Raw genomic sequence first — 19,839 nt, forward strand, 5'->3', positions numbered from 1 at the left:
GCTGTAAGGGGGTATAAAATGCAATCATATCCTGGAGATCCTTTGAAGTGTGAGTCATAGTGTGATTTATGGAAAGGTTCAACGTGAAGTTGGGAGAGACATAAAGAAGTAAAAAATACACAATTGGAAAAAGGCATTTGCTCTCAATTAAGAAGACATGTACAATTATGAATAAGTTACATGTTTTTAAAGAGGAAAGGGGTTCAAGGAAGAGATCGTAGGGGATGACAAGATGCTGAGTAAGAGACCTAAAATTACTAGCAGGACTCAGGAAATATGGATAATAACAAAAAAATCATAGAAATAACAACTACAGAGTTCCCACTGTGGCACGATGGGTTAAGAATCCAACTGCAGTGGCTTGGCTCCCTGTGGAAGTTCAGGATTGATCCCTGGTCCAGCCTAGTGGGTTAAAGGACCCAGCATTGCCACGGCTGCCATATAGGTTGTAGCTATGGCTCAGATTCAAACACTGGCCCAGGAACTTCCACATGCTGTGGGTGTGGCCGTAAAATAAAAAATTTAAAAATCAGAGAAACAACTATGTTTGTAATATTAACTATGGACTTTGGGTGATAAAGATGTGTCAGTACAGTTCATCAGTTGTAACAAATGTACCACTCTGGTGGGGGATGCTGATAATGGGGGAGGCTGTGGGTATGTGGAGTCAGGGGGAGTACATGGGAAATATCTGTTCCTTCTTCTTGATTTGCTGTGAACCTAAAACTGCTCTTTGAAAAGTCAATTTTTAAAAAACCAAGCATAGAGAAAAATATGGACATTAATAAACAACCCATGTATTCCCCTCCACCCACCTTTATCAAATATTGGCATATTCACCATGATTTTTAAAAATCCTTCTTTATTTATTTATTTTGTCTTTTGTCTTTCTAGGGCCACACCCTGTGGCATAGGGAGGTTCCCAGGCTAGGGGTCTAATTGGAGCTATAGTTGCCGGCCTACACCACAGCCACAGCAATGCTTAACCCACTGAGCAAGGCTAGGGATCAAACCCGCAACCTCATGGTTGGATTCATTTCTGCTGCACCATGATGGGAACTCCCCAAAATACTTCTTTAAATGGAGTATTTCAGATTGCTGGGGGAAAAAAACCCACCACATTCGAAAGACAAAAAGTAGAATAGATATTACTGACATCAGAAGAAAGTAATAAGGAGACAGGCTTGAAAAAATTATCCAATATGAACTGGAAAAGGGGAGATAAAGGAAACTAAATAGGAAAAAAGTGACAGCTATGAAAGAGAGACAAAAGAATGCTGGTAAGCTCCAGAAGGAAAAGATTGAAAACCCAGAAGGAGAAAAAATATTCAATGATAAAATGAAAGGAAACTTGCTTGAAATTAAGGAAGACACGAATCTGTGGATTGAGTGCATACTAAATTCAAGGGAGAAATTGATTTAGAATAGTAAATAGTGAGACATATACAAGTGAAGTTGCTGAAGCTCAATGAAGACATGAATCTTATGGGCATCCCTAAAAAAGCTAGAATAAATCAGGGAGACTTCAGACTTCTCCATAGCAACACTCAGCTGTGGTAGATAGTAGAGTATATTCAGAGTTCTGGGGTGGGAAGTGTGACCCAATAACATTTTAGTCAGTCTAACTGATGTCCAAATATAAAACAAAACAAAACAGATATTTTAAAACACAAAAACTCAGAGATTATTTCACCCACAAGCTCTTCGCGGGAAAAAAAAAAAAATTACCTGATAATAAAATCCAGCCAACCAAGAGAGGAATTGAAATTTAAAAAAAAAGAGGAATGGGGAAGCTGGCAAAATCCAATTACCACAAAAAACAGTTCACTATAAAGAGATTTAAATTGAAACAATGGGCAAAACATCAGGCAAAAGGAAACAAAGTGAAAACTTAGTCACCAAAATTAATATCCTGTAAGGCTGAATTTTGATAAACACATTGAAATGGCAATGAAAATCAATTTTCAATGATAAAAAGATATGATTCAGCAAACCAAAACTGCTATGAGATACCACTTCACACTAGTCAAAATGGCCATCATTAATAAGTCCACAAACATCAAATGCTGGAGAGGATGTGGAGAAAAGGGAACCTTCCTACACTGTTGGTGGGGATGTAAATTGGTACAACTACTATGGAAAACAGTATGGAGGTTCCTCAGAAAACTAAATACAGAACTACCATATGACCCAGCAATCCCACTCTTGAGCATACATCCAGACAAAACTTTCCTTGAACAAGATACATGCACCTGTATGTTCAATGCAGCAATATTCACAATAGCCAAGACATGGAAACAACCTAAATGTCCATCAACAGATGAATTAAGAAGGTGTGGTATATATAGACAATGGAATACTACTCAGCCATAAAAAAGAACAAAATAATGCCATTTGCAGCAACAGGAATGGAACTAGAGACATTCATACTAAGTGAAGTAAGTCAGAAAGAGAAAGACAAATACCATGTGATATCACTTACATGTGGAATCTAAAATATGGCACAAATGAACCTATCTACAGAAGAGAAACGGAGTCACAGACATGGAGAACAGACTTTTGGTTGCCAAGGGGGAGATGGGAGGGAGTGGGATGGACTGGGAGTTTGGGGTTAGTAGATGCAAACTATTATGTTGGGAATGGTTAAACAATAAAGTCCTGCTATATAGCATAGGGAACTATATCCAATCACCTAGGACAGACCATGATGGAAAATAATATTAAAAAAAGAATGTGTAAAATTAAATCCCATTTGTTTATTTTTGGTTTTATTGTCATTACTCTAAGCGGTGGATCTGAGAAGATGTTGCTGTTGTTTATGTTGGAGAGTGTCTGGCCTATGTTTTCCTCTAAGAGTTTTATGGTGTCTGGTCTTATACCTAGGTCTTCGAACCATTTTGAGTTTATTTTTGTGTATGGTGTTAGGGAGTATTCTAATTTCATTCTTTTACATGTGGCTGTCCAGTTTTCCCAGCACCACTTATTGTCCAGTTTTCCCAGCACCACTTCGCCTTCTGTCCTTTCTCAATTATATATTCTTGCCTCCTTTTTCATAGATTAGTTGACTGTAGCTGTGTGGGTTTAATTCTGGGGTTTCTATCCTGCTCCACTGAACTGTATTTCTGTTTTTGTGCCAGTACCATATGGTTTTGATGACTGTTGCTTTGTAGTATAGTCTGAAGTCCAGGAGCCTGATTCCTCCAGCTCCATTTTTCTTTTTCAGGATGTCTTTGGCTATTCTGGGTCTTTCGTGCTTCCAAATAAACTTTCAAATATTTTGTTCAAGTTTTGTGAAAAATGTCCTTGGTAATTTGATAGGGATTGCACTGAATCTGTAGATTGCTTTGGGTAGTATAGTCATTTTGATAATATTGACTCTTCCAATCCAAGAGCATGGGGTACGTCTTTCCATCTGTGTCATCTTTGATTTCTTTCATCAACATCTTATAGTTTTCAGAGTACGGGTCTTTTGTCTCTTTAGGTAGGTTTACTCATAGGTATTTTATTCCTTTGGATGTGATGGTAAATGGGATTGCTTCCCTAATTTCTCCTTCTGATCTTTCATTGTTAGTATATAGAAATGCAGTCGGTTTCTGTGTATTAAGTTTCTGCACAGCAAAGGAAACCTTAAACAAAATGAAAAGATAGCCCACAAAATGGGAGAAAATACTTGCAAATGAATTGACTGATAATGGAATAATCTCCAAAATTTATAAACACCTCCTACAGCTCACTACCAAAACAAACCAACAAACAAACAAACAAAAAAACAACCCCACCAAAAAAATGGGCAGAAGATGTAAACAGATGATTCTCCAAAGAAGACATACAGATGGCCAAAAAACACATGAAAAGATGTTCAACATTAGTCATTATTAGACAAATGCAAATCAAAACCACTATGAGGTCCCACCTTACACTAGCCAGAATGGCCATCATCAAAAAGTCTATAAACAAGAAGTGCTGGAGAGGGTGTGGAGAAGAAGGAACCCTATCACACTGTTGGTGGGATTGTAAATTGGTGCAACCACTGTGGAAAACAGTATGGAGATTCCTCAGAAAACTAAAAATAGAACTATAATTTGATCCAGCAATCCCACTTCTGGGTGTCTATCCAGAGAAAACCATAGCTTGAAAAGACACACGTTCTCCAATGTTCATTGCAGCACTATATGCAATAGCCACGACATGGAGACAACCTCAATGTCCATCAACAGAGGAGTGGATCCAGAAGATGTGGTACATACACACAATGGAATATTACTCAGCATTAAAAGGAAAGAAATACAAGCATTTTTAGCAGCATGAACCTAGAAATGATCATGCTAAGTGAAGTCAGTCAGACAGTGAGACACCAACATCAAATGCTTTCACTGACATGTGGAATCTAAAAACAGGACACAATCAACTTCTTTGCAGAACAGACACTGACTCACAGACTTTAAAAACTTCTGGTTTCCAAATGAGACAGGTTTAGGGGTGGGGGACGCACTGAGGGTTTGGGATGGAAATGCTGTAAAATTTGGTTGTGATGTTTGTTGTACACCTATAAATGTAACAGAATTCATTAAGTAATTAAAAAAAAGTAGACTGGTAAAAAAAGAGGAATGTGTATGGAGTGTGTGTGTATATATATATATATATATATATATATATATAGTCATATATATATATGACTAAGTCACTTTGCTGTGCAGCAGAAATTGTCATAACATTGTAAATCAACTATACTTTAATAAAAAAAAAGATATCAGAGCCAAAAATAGAGTCTATCTAAGAAAGAATAATCAAAAGAACTAAAGCAGTAATCAAGGAAAAATCCATACCTTTAAACAGTTTCATTACTAAATAGGAAAGATGAAAACAAATGAATTGAATAATCAACTTAGTAAGTTAAAAAAAACAGCAAGAATAAAGAAGGAAAGCAGAAGAAATTCATAAGATAAAACATATAGTTAATTTTTACAAATGACAGAATTCTAAATACATTCAAAAGCAATTGTTTCCTCAAAAAGGGAACAAAAAGCTAAATAGCCTAAATGAGAAAAACATGATGAATATGAGAACAAATACAAAAATCAAAGAATGAGATTGGGATTATTATCATAGAAACAGAGGATCTTGAAAGAACTAGAAGAAAATACTTGGCAGTACTCTAAATAAAATGGATACTTTTTCAGGAAGATAAACAGTATTAAAAATGAATTAAGATTTTTTAAAAAAGCAAATAGATTCATAACCAAAGTTTTTGTGTCAGTAAGGATCCACTGGAGAAAATAGAAACTGTGCTAGGTGTTTTAGGAGAGCGGTTTTAAGATTGGAATTTAATTACATAGGTGGTGGAGGGCTGAAAGAACACATAAGCACAATTGAGGCAATGCAGAGATAATAGCTGTAAGAAGCAGCTACTACTCATAGGTTTGGGAGAACAAGCAAGGAGAGGTTGGCATTGCTTAAATCTTAGAGATGAGAGAAGAGGCCTGGAGAAGTTGCTGCTCAGACCTTTAGAGAGGGGTCCTGCCAGCTGGCCTCCCAGTGTTCAGAGGAACAGCTCCAGGGGCTGGGATATGGAGTAGCTGAGAGAGATTTGTTTTAGAGAACGTGATCAGAGAAGACCCCTCTGAGTCTAGATCTGCAAGACCAAAATGAGCCAGCCTAAAACGAAGTCAGGGAGTTGAAAATGGCAGATCTGACATATGTTTAAGGACTTTGTGACTAATTGGATGTGAAAGAGATGTCCAGAGTGACTTCCAAGTTTCTGGCATATGTAACTAACTGGCTGGAAAATGGTGCCATTTCATGACAAAGGTGATACTTAAGGGAAGCAGGTTTGGCAGGGGTAAAGGTATGGTTTGGGGCATGTTGAGTTTGAGATGCCTGGGAGACCTCAATATGGAGAATTGGGGTGAATATATGGATCAGAGGCTAAGAAGAGGGGTCTCGGGAGTTCCCCTAGTGGCTCAGTGGAAATGAATCCAACCAGGATCCATGAGGGTACCAGTTCGATCCCTGGCCCTGCTCAGTGGGTTAAGGATCCAGCGTTGCCGTGAGCTGTGGTATACATCACAGATGCGGCTCAGATCCCTTGTTGCTGTGGCTGTGGTATAGGCCAGCAGCTATAGCTCCTATTTGACCCCTAGCCTGGGAACTTCCATATGCTGCAAGTGTAGCCCTAAAAAGCAAAAAAAAAAGGAAAAAAGAAGAAGAGGGGTCTCAGCTAGAGACACATATTTTTGAGTCAACCACATATAGATGACATCTAACACCATGAATGGATGACGCTGCCCAGGGCCAAAGAATAAGGTGAGAAGAGAACAGGCTCTAAGAGGGAATCCTTGTGAACTCCAATAGTTAAAGACTGGGTTGAGAAGGACAGACTAGCAACGGAGACTGAGCAAGAGAGAAAGGAGGAAAACATAGAAGCTGAGCAAAGAGCACATTCCAACAAGGATGCGGTCAGCAGTGTCACATGTTGATAACATCAAGTGTCAGGAGAACTGAAAAGTTGATTTGCACCATGGACAGGGGCTAGTAGCATCCGCAAAAGGACTATCTGTGGAGTGCTGGCACTGGAAGTCAGACTGGAGTGGGTTAAGGAGGGACCAGGAGATGACAGAGATGCTGAGATAACTCAGGGAAAGCAGTCTGGGAAGCGGACAAGAGAGATGGTGTAGCTGGTGAGGGGCTTAGGGAGATTTCCTGTTGGTGGTGGATTTTTTAATAATCAAAGCCAGTTTTTTTGGAGTTCCCATTGCAGCTCAGTGGGTTAAGAGCCTGACTAGTGTCCATGAGGATGTGACTTCGATCCCTGGTCTTGCTCAGTGGCTTAGTGATCCAGCGTTGCTGCAACCTGCGGTGTAGGTTGCAAATGCAGCTTGGATCCCTTGTTGCTGTGGCTGTGGTGCAGGCCTGCAGCTGCAGCTCTGATTTGACCCTAGCCTGGGAACCTCCATATGTGGCCTTAAATAGAAAACAAAACAAAACAAAAAACACCTTTTTGATCCACTGCAGTCTTATGAAAACTAGAATTTGGGACAGCACTTTAAAAATACTATCATCCACCTCTTCTATCTGACCACCTAGGCAGAGTTCCTACTTGATATCTACAAGATAGCTTGAAATTAACATGTTTAAAATTGGATTCTTGATCTTCTCATTCAAACATGCTCTGCCAGCAGTCTTTCCCATTTCAGCGTTAGCTCTTTTTGGTTGCTTAGGTCAAAACTTGTCTTCCTTGATTATCTTCTTTTTCCGACACCTAAATGCAATCCATCAGCAGATTTTGCTGGCTCAACGATTAAAATATACCTAGAACACAACCACTTCTCACCACTGCCACCTTTGTCTAAAGCCACTTTCATCTCTCTCCTGGATTATTTCAATGGCCTTCTAACTGCTCATCTAGCTTCTACCCTTGCTCCTCTAGAGACTATTCTCAACCCAGAGAATAATGCGGGGTTCCTTTTATATGTAAATCAAATCATGTCATGCTTTTGCTCAAAACACTCCAATGACACCTTTTCCTCCAGTAAGAGCTAAAGGAAGTCTTTAAAGTAGCTTACAAATCCCTCTGTGATCTGACCCCACTGCCTCTTGGATCTCATCACCTAACATTCTCCCCTTTACTCTATCTGCTACTGCCACACTGGCCTCTTTGTCATTCCTTGAATAGTTCAGGCACGCCTCTGCCTCAAGGCCTTTGCACTGGCTGTTTCCCCAGTTTGACCTGCCTCCCCGCTCTCACCCCCATCTGCATGGCTAATTCCCTCTCTTCATTTATGATTTCTCTCTAAAGTAATGCTTCCTCAAATACTCCCTTTCTAAGCTCAATAAGTTTGAGATATTTAAACCATGAGGTTGTAAAGGGTCACATTTTATGATTAGAAATTTGTGAATTGTTTTGAGAATGTGTGCTGAGAGAGGGCACAGTGAGAGAGCTGACAAAAAAGAAAGAGAGAGAGAAAGAAAGAGAGAGAAAAGGAGAGAAAGAAAGAGAGAGAGGCCGGGAGGAAAGGAAGGAAAGAGAGAGAAAAAGAGAGGGAAGGAGGAAGGAAGGAAGAAACAAAGGAAGGAAAGACGAGGAGAGGGAGAGGAGGAAAAAAACAAGCAGCATGTATCCCCAAAACTTGCAAGTGGAAAAGGTCCAAGTCTCCAAACAATGCTTCACATTACAAAAGACAGATGAGTTACAAGAAAATACAGGTATTTATTGGCATTCGCAGGTCTCATACAGCCTCATGATATAGATGAACACTATATACGGTGAAAATACATCATAGCCAGGTGACATATTTACTGCCTACCATATGCTTGATATTCTCTAAGGTGCATACTTCATCCTTAACCCTTCCATCAGCCCTGCGAGGTGAGGAAACTGAGCTTACAGAGGGTGTGTGTCTTCTCTAAGCCCACAAGCTCGGAGGTGCGAGGTGGCGAGAAGTGTTTTACACCTGGGGGCGGGGTGGGGGCGGAGACAGTCTGACTCCAGAAGCTTTGCTCTTTTCTTCACTCTCGGTGATCTGCCACCCCCACTCTCTCGGAGAAACAGAATGTTAAAGAAAATGTATTTCTACCTCACTTTGGTAGTAAAACACAAATTTATGGGGGCAGAGGGCACAGTCTTTAAGGCATTAGTCTGCTGTGGCCCCCTTTGCCTCGCAAAGCAATAAAGCTATTTTTCACTCCTTCAAAACACACACACACACACACACACACACACACACACACACACACATTTACTTGCATGTTTCTATGGCCTTAATAAGAATACAGTAGTAATTTTAGAATTAATCACCTACTTTACAATGTGTGGTGGGTTTCATTTTTTGTTTTATTAATTTATTATACCACCTTCTATAGTACTTTGTAGGTGAACTTGACCTCCGTGCACACCTTGCTTTTTTGAATAGATTATAGGAGGATTCCAAAATAGTTTGGGACTTGGGAGTGTATCAGACGCCTATTAAGCGTTCCTCCCATTTCAATTTCTGGCCCAAGTGGTGGGGGGAGAGAGGGGAGGGGAGGGGGGAGGAGAAGGAGACTGTTTCTGCCTGGAAGATAGGGCAAGGGTTGTGTTCTAGAAGGAAGGCAAATTACTACCTTATGGTTGAATAGATTAAAAAAACGGAATTTGGGTAAACATGCTGTTCGGTGGTAATAACCCAAGGACTCTATTTTCCAGCCATGAAGGAATTCCACAAATGGCACAAAGAGACATGAAATACTTGAACCGACTGGTTGAATATACAAGAGGTCTGCTCCCTAGAGGAGGTCAAGAACGACATTTAGAAAAGCAGCTGGGGAGTTCCCACTGTGGCTCAGGGGTAACGAACCCGACTAGTATCCATGAGGATGCAGGTTCGATCCTTGGCCTTGCTCAGTGGGTTAAGGATCCAGTGTTGCCATGAGCTGCATCTGTAGGTGGCAGATGCAGGTCAGATCCCATGTTGCTGTGGCTGTGGTGTTGGCCGGCAGCTGTGAACTGGGAACTTCCATATGCCATAGGTGCAGCCATAAAAAGCAAAATAAATAAATAAATAAATAAAAGCAGCTGAACCGGCCATTCTCAACGGCCTCAATTTGCTTCAGCCTAGATCTAACAAAGCTGAATGTGGTGTCTGAAACTAAACGAAAGAATAGGATGGAATGAACAAACCCTAAACCCACATCAGAGTTTCTTAATTGAATATTTCATAGATTCCTGAGAATCTTCAATTTGGAACATTCTGGATTCTGAATCCAAAGTCCAATGATTTAGATAATCTTCTAGTGAAGGAGATTAAATGAAAGAGATAAATTTTAATACATAGCCATGTTGTTCATTTTCCTTTTTTTTTTGCATTTTTACTTTTATTTATTTTTTAAAGATTTTTCTTTTTTCCATTATAGTTGATTTACAGTGTTCTGTCAATTTCTACTGTATAGCAAAGTGACCTGGTCACACATACATATATACTCTTTTTCTCACCTTATCCTCCATCATGTTCCATCACAGGTGACTAGATATAGTTCCCTGTGCTACACAGCAGGATCTCATTGCTTATCTACTCCAAATGCAATAGTTTGCATCTACTAACCCCAAACTCCTAGTCCATCCCACTCATTTTTCCTTTTACCAGTTTTTTGTTAAGTAAATCAAGGTTGTTGTTGTTTTTCTAAAACCCAAAATCTATTTACCATGTGAATCACCTCAGCATTTCCACTTATGTTTACCACTTATAGCTTAAATCAGGATTAGAATGATATTTGAGTCCCTCCAACAGAAACCAGTGAAGTCTTTTCGAAAGACACCGTGTAGCCCCAAATAAACATTTTTGATAAATACTGCTGACCTGAACTCTATCCTACAAACACTTTTTACTTCCAGCCAAGGTAATCACCTATTTGGCACAAGATGAAATTACACAAAACATTCTGTGTCTTAAAGATGGAAAATGTTTCCCAGTTTAATATTCTTCCGGGAACAAAATGACAATTACAACAATGATAATTAGAACAAAGTCGCTTATCAATGGTGTATGAATGAATTCATTTCCAAATTTCTACTAACTGTGAAACCATTTAGGAGAAAAGGAAATTGATTATGTGCCCCGTTGGAATTTTGGACAGCCCAGGACCAACGGTGATCTAAAGTCTAATCTTTACAGGTCAAACTGGCAAGGATAATGTTTGCACAGTAGCATGGTTAACAGTATCCAGTTGACCCTTGAACTGTAAGGGTCCACTTATATGTGGATTGTTTTCAATAGTAAATACTACAGCACCACATGATGCAGAGTTGGTTGAACCCCAGAGTGCAGAACCTCAGATACCAAGGGTCGACTACGGGACTTGAGCATCGGAGGATTCTGGTAAATGCTGGGGCTCTTGGAAGCAATCCCCCACAGATGACTAGGGACGGCTGTATATTATAGATCAATAATAAATACATCCTTCTGGCCAGATTCGGGATGTAGATGAGTAGGTAGGAGACTCTAAGAACTGCACTAACATGAATTTTTTTTTTTAAGAGCTATTTTATTTTACTGTCTTTTTAGGGCCACACCTGTGGCATATGGAGGTTCCCAGGCTAGGGGTCGAATCAGAGCTGCAGCCGCCAGCCTATGCCACAGCCATGGCAACTCCAGATCTGAGCCATGTCTGCAGCCTACACCACAGTTCATGGCTACGCTGGATCCTCAACCCACTGAGCAAAACCAGGGATCGAACCTGTGTCCTCATGGATACTAGTCAGATTCGTTTCTGCTGAGTCGCAGTGGGAACTCCTGACATGAACTTTTTTTATTTTTAGGGTTATAGAAGTGAAAAGTTCACAGAAAGAATAGTAGATACCAAGTTTAAAGATATTTCGAATCACCTGTAATAGGTGAATAGTGAAGAATTGTGTAACAGAGGCAGATACTCATTCATAAACGGGCTGAGCAAATGTAGTTTTAGAAACAGTATTTGGGGGTTTATAGAAAAAGACTTTAATGGAATTGCCTCAGAGAATATCATCTCTCCAAGACCAAGACTTGGAAGCTCTCAACATTGCATTTTTTAAATTGTAAGTTGACAGGAGCAGAGAGCAAGTAATTTCTGCCCTAAGGGTCCAAAGTTCAAAGGGCTGACTGCTTTTTTACTTCCGATTAGTATCTGGGTCCACAAATGTTTTTACTAAAACAATATTGAGAGCATTTAATTCCAAACCAGACCACCAGATCGGGCTGTTCCCCCAACCTCCTCTTTCAGAGAACGTTATATTAATGGAATTCCAAAGCTATATTTTAGCATAACATACACAGAGAGAAATGTTCAAATATAAGTGTCAGCTTAACAAATTTTTGCAAATTGAACACACTTCTATTACTAGCACCTAGCTCTCAGATGAAGCAAAAGAACATTATTATGCATGCTACTTTAAATGAAATGCTAAAATTAATTTCACTTGAATTTTGAGTAGTCTAAGTGAGGTGGCAATGAGAGAAATACGGAACTTAAGAAATTCTTTGCTACAGAATATACTGGTTCCTAAAAGATTGCTGTAAGTTAAGAAAAAGTATTTTGAGAGTTATTAAGATGTTGGTGTCTTCATTTTTAAAATGGCACAATTTGGTTTTAGATTCACCGATTGACCTACTACAGTGAAAGGTGATTAGCTCTGCTACTTTTTATTCCTTCATCTACCAGTTTTGTTGCTTGCATTGTTTTTACATTGTCCATGTTTAAAATATTTATGCTGTTCTGCAACCGGAGTACCCACACTGCTTAATCTTATTCCTATATTTAAATGGATTCAAATTCACCATGAATCTCTTCATCAGGGTTGCTCCATTCCTGAGTTTTTTATTTTGATTCATGTTTTTGTTGGCAGAACTTGATCCCTGAGAATTTTTTTTTTTTTAAGAAAAGCTCTGAGTTCATGCTCGAGAATGTCTGAGTACTGTATTTCACTTGAGTAATAACATATTCTTGAGTCACATTTCTCACCTCTAGTTCCCCCCCCAACCCCCCGTCTCCTGTCACTGAATGTTTCTGCAAAGCTGGCTTGATTCTATCTTCCCCTGTAACCACCATCTTTTTGACGACTTTTGTTCCTGCTTGGATACTTGAAGACTTTTTTCTTCTTCCTTGAAGTCGGAAAATATAACTAGCTTGTTTTTCAATGTCAACCTCTCTGAATAAGTTTACCTGGTGTACAGTGTGCCTATTAAATCTGCAGAGGAACATGCTTGGAAAATTTTCTACATCACCTCTGCATTTTTTTTTCAATTTTGTTTGTTGAGATCTCTACTTTAGTAACATCAATTAGGTTTATATTGTGTTTTTTTTTTTTTGTTTCTATCTCTAACATTTCCTCTCTATTTAACTCTTTATGTCTTTTCTTTGTGATCATCTAAACCCTTCTCTCTACACCAGTAATTAAACTTTCTGATATGACGGTTTTGTTTATAGTTTATTTATTAACCCTTTAGTGGTTTGTTTGGTTTTTGTGGGAGAGAGAGAGAGTTCAAATTTTGTTTGCTTTGCTCTGGAATTTCCTTTTATTTTATTTTTTTAAATTTTTTATTTATTTTATTATTATTTTGTTGTTGTTGTTGTCTTTTTTTTTTTTTCTATTTCTTGGGCCGCTCCCGCGGCATATGGAGGTTCCCAGGCTAGGGGTCTAATTGGAGCTGTAGTCTCCGGCCTACGCCAGAGCCACAGCAACATGGGATCCGAGCCGCGTCTGCAACCTACACCACAGCTCACGGCAACGCCGGATCGTTAACCCACTGAGCAAGCACAGGAACCGAACCCGCAACCTCATGGTTCCTAGTCGGATTCGTTAACCACTGTGCCACGACGGGAACTCCCCTGGAATTTCCTTTTTTAAATCCTCCGAATGGTCTATTGTTTTTCTTATTCATGCTAAGGTCTTCTATAGCTGGAAGGGTTTATGGGTTGTACCTGTACTTGCTTCTGGGCTTATATCTTTTGCATACAATCTTTTTTTTTTTTTTGTATTAGTTTGCCATACTTTTCTTTTCTTCTTGCTCATGATTACGAGACCAGTCTATCCAGACCTGTTATGATGTAGATGGATCCTCCTTAACTCCAGTGCATCTTGTCTTCATCCACTTTCCTTTATTATTAGGGTTAAAAGAGTAAATTATGGCATGGAACTAACGAACTTTTCTATCAGATAGTATTGTCTTTAGGACATTGTCGCTTCAATTAAATGGGGTGTGTGTGTATACATATATATATATATATAATGTTATATATAAAACAATAAAATGTCACACACACACACACACGTACATATCTATGTATGACCAGGTTAGGACATGAACATACAAAAAATTGGTAATTATATCTTCTCTCCCAAAATTAATTTAGTACTAGAATTTGTAAACTTTGAATCTAATTTTAGAATTTAAGGGAACCAAACTGAAACACGCACACAGAAGAGGGTGGAAGAGGAATACTTTCATTGTCTCCTCTATGTTGATGGTGCCAGAAGGTCCTGGAGTTCTAAGAGATACAGGAATAATCAGGTTGAGAAGCTCCTGTATGGTAGGTAAGGAAACCTATGATGAGTCTCACTCTTTTCTTATCTTTTACATTCACATTGAGCACATCATTTTCTGCCTAGTTTAGAGTTCCCAAGGATGCAGAAGTGACAAGAACAACGAAAAGTAGTCTCAATTGAGTAGTCTCAATTTTTCCTGTGCTCTACTCCTCCTGGATTCAAGGCTAAAGAGGTTTTTAAAAAATGAGATTGTGACAAAATGCTAACTACAACAGATTCAGACCTGCCAGAACCTGAAAGTTAAGGTTGGAGGCCAGCAGACTCACTACTGCCATGTTCCCAGCTTTTAGCATCTCCCTATCTTCTCCTAACTGAATTTTCAGGAGGGTATATCCTATAATGACAGTTACATCGAGATTAAATACCCCACGCACAATTTTAACTTGGAATAGTATGATACTATTTCTGCATTTGCGTATCACGTGACAATATGGCAGATGACAAAAATGTCATCTCCATGGCAGATGACAAAAATGTCCTGCTTCCTGAATCCAGAAAAGAAAAACTGGCCATTAACTTGGGACTTTAAGCTAGCCATTTAGCAAGGCTTCTCATAGTAGTCTGTGGTCAAGAAGAAAAACACAGGCTGGAGGATTGTAACGATTCATAGCCAGCTGAAACAACACAATGCCAAAGGGTGCTATTTAATTAATTAATAAAAGATGCTAATTAATGGACTGATATCAAGCTGAAGAAGCTTTCCAAATGTTCTAAAGTATTTTGCCCTTTGCCCAGCCAATGCTGTCTTTAAATTATCAATAACTTGGATGAATATATAGAATAGTTATCGTAGGGGGAAGCTTTAAACCCATTAGAGCACAGAATTAGGACCTAAAATATTGAAACAGGCTGGAGTAATGGGCTAAATCTAATGAAATAACGTTTAAGTAGGATAAATACAAAGTTCTATACTTTGGTCCAAAAAGATCTGCTCTGCTCCAGAACAGGGTACACGGAACTGGACAGCTACATGTAGAACACCAGTACCATACACAAAAATAAACTCAAAATGGTTTAAAGACCTAAGTGTAAGGCTGGATGCTATAAAACTCCTAGAGGAACACATAGGCAGAACACTCTTGGACATAAATCACAGCAATATATTTTGGATCTGTCTCCTAGAGTAATGGAAATAAAAACAAAAACAAACAAATGGGATCTAATTAAACTTAAAAGCTTTTGCAGAGCAAAAGAAACCATAAACAAAACAAGAAGACAACGCACAGAATGGCAGAAAATATTTGCAAACAATGCAACCGACAAGGGACTAATTTCCAAAATATACAAATAGCTCATACAACTCAATATCAAAAAACAACCCAATCAAAAAAATGGGCAGAACAAATATCATTATTCCTAGCACATTTTTATTAAATAGGCTTGTAATAGATTATAATCCACGCTACCTTAAAAAAAAAAATGGGCAGAAAAGACCTAAGCAGACATTTTTCCAAAGAAGACATACTAACGGGCACACGAAAAAATGCTCAACATCGCTAATTATTAGAGAAATGCAAATCAAAACTACAATGAGGTATTACCTCACACAGGTCAGAACAGCCATCATCAAAAAGTGTACAAAGAATAAATGCTGGAGAGGGTGTGGAGAAAAGGGAACCTCCCCTAACTGATGCAGTCACTATGAAGAACAGTATGGGGGTTCCTTAAAAAAGTAAAAATAAAGTTACCATATGATCCTGCAATCCCATTCCTGGGCATATATCTGGAGAGAACTCTAATTTGCAAAGATACATACATTCCAATGTTCAAAGCAGCGCTATTCACAATAGCCAAGATATGGCAGCAACCTAAATGTCCATCGACAGATGAATGGATAAAGAAGATGTGGTACGTATATACAATGGAATATTACTCAGCCACAAAAATTAATGAAATAATGCCATTTGCAGCAACATGGATGGACCTAGAGATGGTCATACTTAGTGAAGTAAGTCAGACAAAGACAAATATCACATGAGATCGCTTCTATGTGGAATCTAAAAAAATTTTACAAAGGAACTGATTTACAAAACAGAAATAGACTCACAGATATAGGAAACAAAATTTATGGTCACCAAAGGGGAAGGGAGGATAAATTAGGATTTGGGGATTAACATATACATACTATTATATATAAAACAGATAACCAACAAGGACCTACTGCATAGCACAGGGAACTATACTCAATATTCTGTAATAACCTATAAGGGAAAAGAATCTGAAAAAGAAAAAAAATACGTCTTACTTTGATGTACACCTGAAACTAACACAACATTGTAAATCAACTATGCTTCAAAAATTAAAAAAAAAAAAAGAACAGGATGGAGCTGTTAAAAGAAGTCCATTTAAATAGTAGGCAGCACTCTAAGAAATAGCTATTTGTTGGATAGTAGAAGGAACATTGGTTTTGGTACCAGCAAACTAGGTCAAGTCCTAGTTCCGCTCCTTTAGCGACTTAAACTCCGTGATTCTTACTTTCTTCTCAGGGTTATTGTGAAGTTAAAATGTGTTAACATGCCCAAGTTCCAAGCACTTGTGTGCAAGAAATATGACCTAGAAAAGTTACCATTTACAGTAAAACAGGTGGCTGTGTCACTCCATTTTGTCCAAGAAAAGACAGTGCCGGAGTGAATTCCAGGCACCGCACTTACAAGCAGAGTGGAGCTACCTCCGAAGACGGTGACCAGGATGTCTGAACACCTCAAGAGAGACCACAGCGAACTGCTGCATAGACTTGGAATAGCGGGCTTGAAGACCTTGTCTACCTTCAAGCATCTGGTGGTGTGCTGCTTGGCCTCCTGGAGGGCGCCAAGTCAGGAGAATTAATCTAGAAGATGGAAGTTACAAGAACGTGGGCCAGGGTGACCACTTGGTGGGGATGTTGTGAGCAATTTCAGCACAACCGGATGGTTGGACTACATGGCCTTTAACCAGACAGTATGATTGTCCTATTTCTAGGACACTGCCTGCAGTGGCTCCTTCTAAATTCTGCCTGAAAGTAATCCAGATTCTCCACTATCTTGAGTTGGGCTGGTTTCTAGTTTTACAATAACACCACCTTCCTTCCAACTCTAGGACAAACCTCTTATTTCTCCAATCTGCCTTCTTTGACCAGTTTACTGTTGTTCTATATTTTGTTTATGATTTTCTGGTTATTTTAAATGCCATCTTTTCCCAAACTATCCAAAGGACACAGATGGGGAGACAGACTAGCAAAACATGACTTTCTGGCTGCTGAAGTAAGAAGGTAAACATGGGAATTAAGAATCTGAATTTAAGGAGTTCCCTTCGTGGTTCAGCGGTTAACAAACTCGACTAGGATCCATGAGGATGAAGGTTTGATCCCTGGCCTTGCTCAGTGGATTAAGGATCCAGCTTTGCCCGTGAGCTGTGGTGTAGGTCGCAGATATGGCTAGGTGGGCAGGTACAGCTAGCTCCGCTTCAACCCCTAGCCTGGGAACCTCCATGTGCTGTGGGTGCGGCCCTAAAAAGACCAAAAAAAAAAAAAAAAAAGAAAGAAAAAAAAAATCTGAATTTAAGATCTCCGGAGTTGGAGCTGTGTACCAAGAAGTGGGATGGGCACCAGATCTCAAACAGCGCTTTTTACTGAGACCAAAGCTCACTGGGGAGGAAGAAAAGACCAGAGACCCTGAGCCGGTTGGCCTACAAAAAAGTACTCAAAAGTTGTTTGCTCACCAATCTACTTCTCATGTTTTCCTGAGGCAAATTGAGGCCTGGGTAGGTTGCTCAGCATCTCCAGCCAGTTCCAGAGAGCGATTGGGAAAATGCCTGGGGCAACTGGAGAGACTGTTTGTCTCCCGGCCGGGCCAGGCCCGCCTGCTATGCTCCCAAGTGAGCCGCCTCCCCCGCCCTCGACCATTTTAATTTTTTTTCAGCAGCCCTTGGAGGGGAAAATTGGCCGCGCGCCGGTTGCCAGGGACGCCGGCCGCCGCTTCAGCGCCGCAGGGGTGAAAGAGGACGCTGGGGGGGGGAGGGGGCCGTGGCTCCTGACTGGCTGGGGCAGGAGGGCTTATTTGCATAATAGTCTCTGAAGGCACCTGATTGGCTGAAGTTGGAGGGGCGGTGGTGGGGTGATTCCAAGGGCCTGGAGCTCCGGAGCAGGACCTTTCCGCTCCGGAGTTACCCGGATGGGCCTGAGTTGTGGTTCTGGCTCTGGGAGATCCTAGGGGGCCCGGTTTGGGAAGTTTTGCAGGCAGGTGCTTGAGCCATCTTCCTCTTATAGTGTTCAAGAAATGTGAAAAGATGGGAGTCAAGAAACTGGGGGATGGAGAGTGACCTAGGCACCAGAGGAAGGACGAAAACAGATCAGGGCAGGAGTGGAGGCCAAATAGAAGGTATTGGGAGCTTTCTCCCAAGCTGAACGAGTTTTGTTGGGATCCATTTGCTAGATCACTTGAATTTCTGTTTTCTTTCTGCAAGTTATTATCACACTTTGCTGAAATTGGGAAGAGGCAGGATCCTCGTATTTAGTAATCCAAATCTGAATACTAAGTTTTCATCCAGAGGCCTATGTTCTTAAACTATCAGGAGAGTTTGTCATGGGGGACAAAATGTGTTTTAAATTACAGAGAATCAGTTCTTGGGAAACTGGATTGTGTTTTCTTTGAGATTACCTCTTGCAGTGCTTTTCGGATGTCAGTGCACATAAGGGCTTAAAATCAAGCTGGACTTAACTTTGTACTCTCCGTTTGCCTAATCACTAGGGGGAAGGCTCCGTGGATCATCACATAAACACCTTTTAGACTACGAAGAGGTCCTACACCAAGTACCATTCGTGTTTATAAAATACTTTACAATTAACATAATATTTACATCTATTATAATTATTCGCCCTTAACCAAAATTTGGCACAGGCCATGGGAGAAGCTCCATTTTGTTGATAAGGAAACTGGTGCTGGGAGAGTTTCTATATCACCATGTGTGTAAAGAGAGGAGTGAGATTATTTTAATGCTTTTGAAATTTATTTAATTTTTTTTTGCTCTACTTTTTTCTTCACATTGATTCTCCCAAAGACCCTGATAGTTTGAGCAGATAACTTTATTCCAGTTTTACAGATACGAAAACAAGGGCTATGATCTGGCAGAGCTAATAAATCCTGAGAGGAGGGGCTCTCCAAGGCTGGTCTCTGCCTCCAGGAGTCACTGACTCCTGTCTAGCCCTTGTAACACCAAGTCAGATTTTCATTCAAAAGATAATTAGGAAGATGATTTGCCATGGGAAAAAATAGAGATCATTAAGGTGAAAGAAAGAGGGAAAAAATAAACCTCTCATTATGTGCTTCTCCCTTTTGACACTTTCTGTCCTGTGAGAAAACAGTGCAATAAAAGCACCCCTGAAAGATTTTAGAAAAACGAGTTTCAAAATTAGAAGCTTGAATTATCTGTAGGACTTCTGGAGAAGACTGGTAGATGAAGGACATAGCATGGGAAGTGAGATGGTAAAGTAAAAATGAAAACAGACTGTGGTTTGAAATCTCAAAGTGAAATTTAAAGACTCCTAAAAGTTAAATCCAGCGGTATGGTAAATAGTTTAGGCCCCATTATATGACCTTGCGTTTTAAGAACTATTTTTGGAAAGGAATGTTTCAAAACTCCGTCCCCCCCCACCCCAGAAAAAATATTGGATACCTCCCCGCTTTTCTGTTAAATGACTACAGACACCCAACACCGGGCCTACATACTGTCACTCTTTCCTGGCCCTTTGGCAGCTAAAAGGCCACAGGGCCTGAGATCTGGGTACCGGGACTTGGACAAAAGTCAGGAAT

General features: G+C 39.8%; 1 long non-coding RNA gene across 1 annotated transcript in view; it reads right to left on the reverse strand.

The window, feature by feature from the left end:
* Positions 1-17,987, reverse strand: part of LOC106506942 — a 51,519-nt gene extending 33,532 nt beyond the window's left edge. Inside the window, exon 1 of the long non-coding RNA XR_001302600.2 lies at positions 17,750-17,987. This is a non-coding gene — a long non-coding RNA (uncharacterized LOC106506942). The remainder of the gene's footprint in view (positions 1-17,749) is intronic.

This window comes from Sus scrofa, chromosome X (assembly GCF_000003025.6).
Source record: "Sus scrofa isolate TJ Tabasco breed Duroc chromosome X, Sscrofa11.1, whole genome shotgun sequence".
Taxonomy (NCBI): domain Eukaryota; kingdom Metazoa; phylum Chordata; class Mammalia; order Artiodactyla; family Suidae; genus Sus; species Sus scrofa.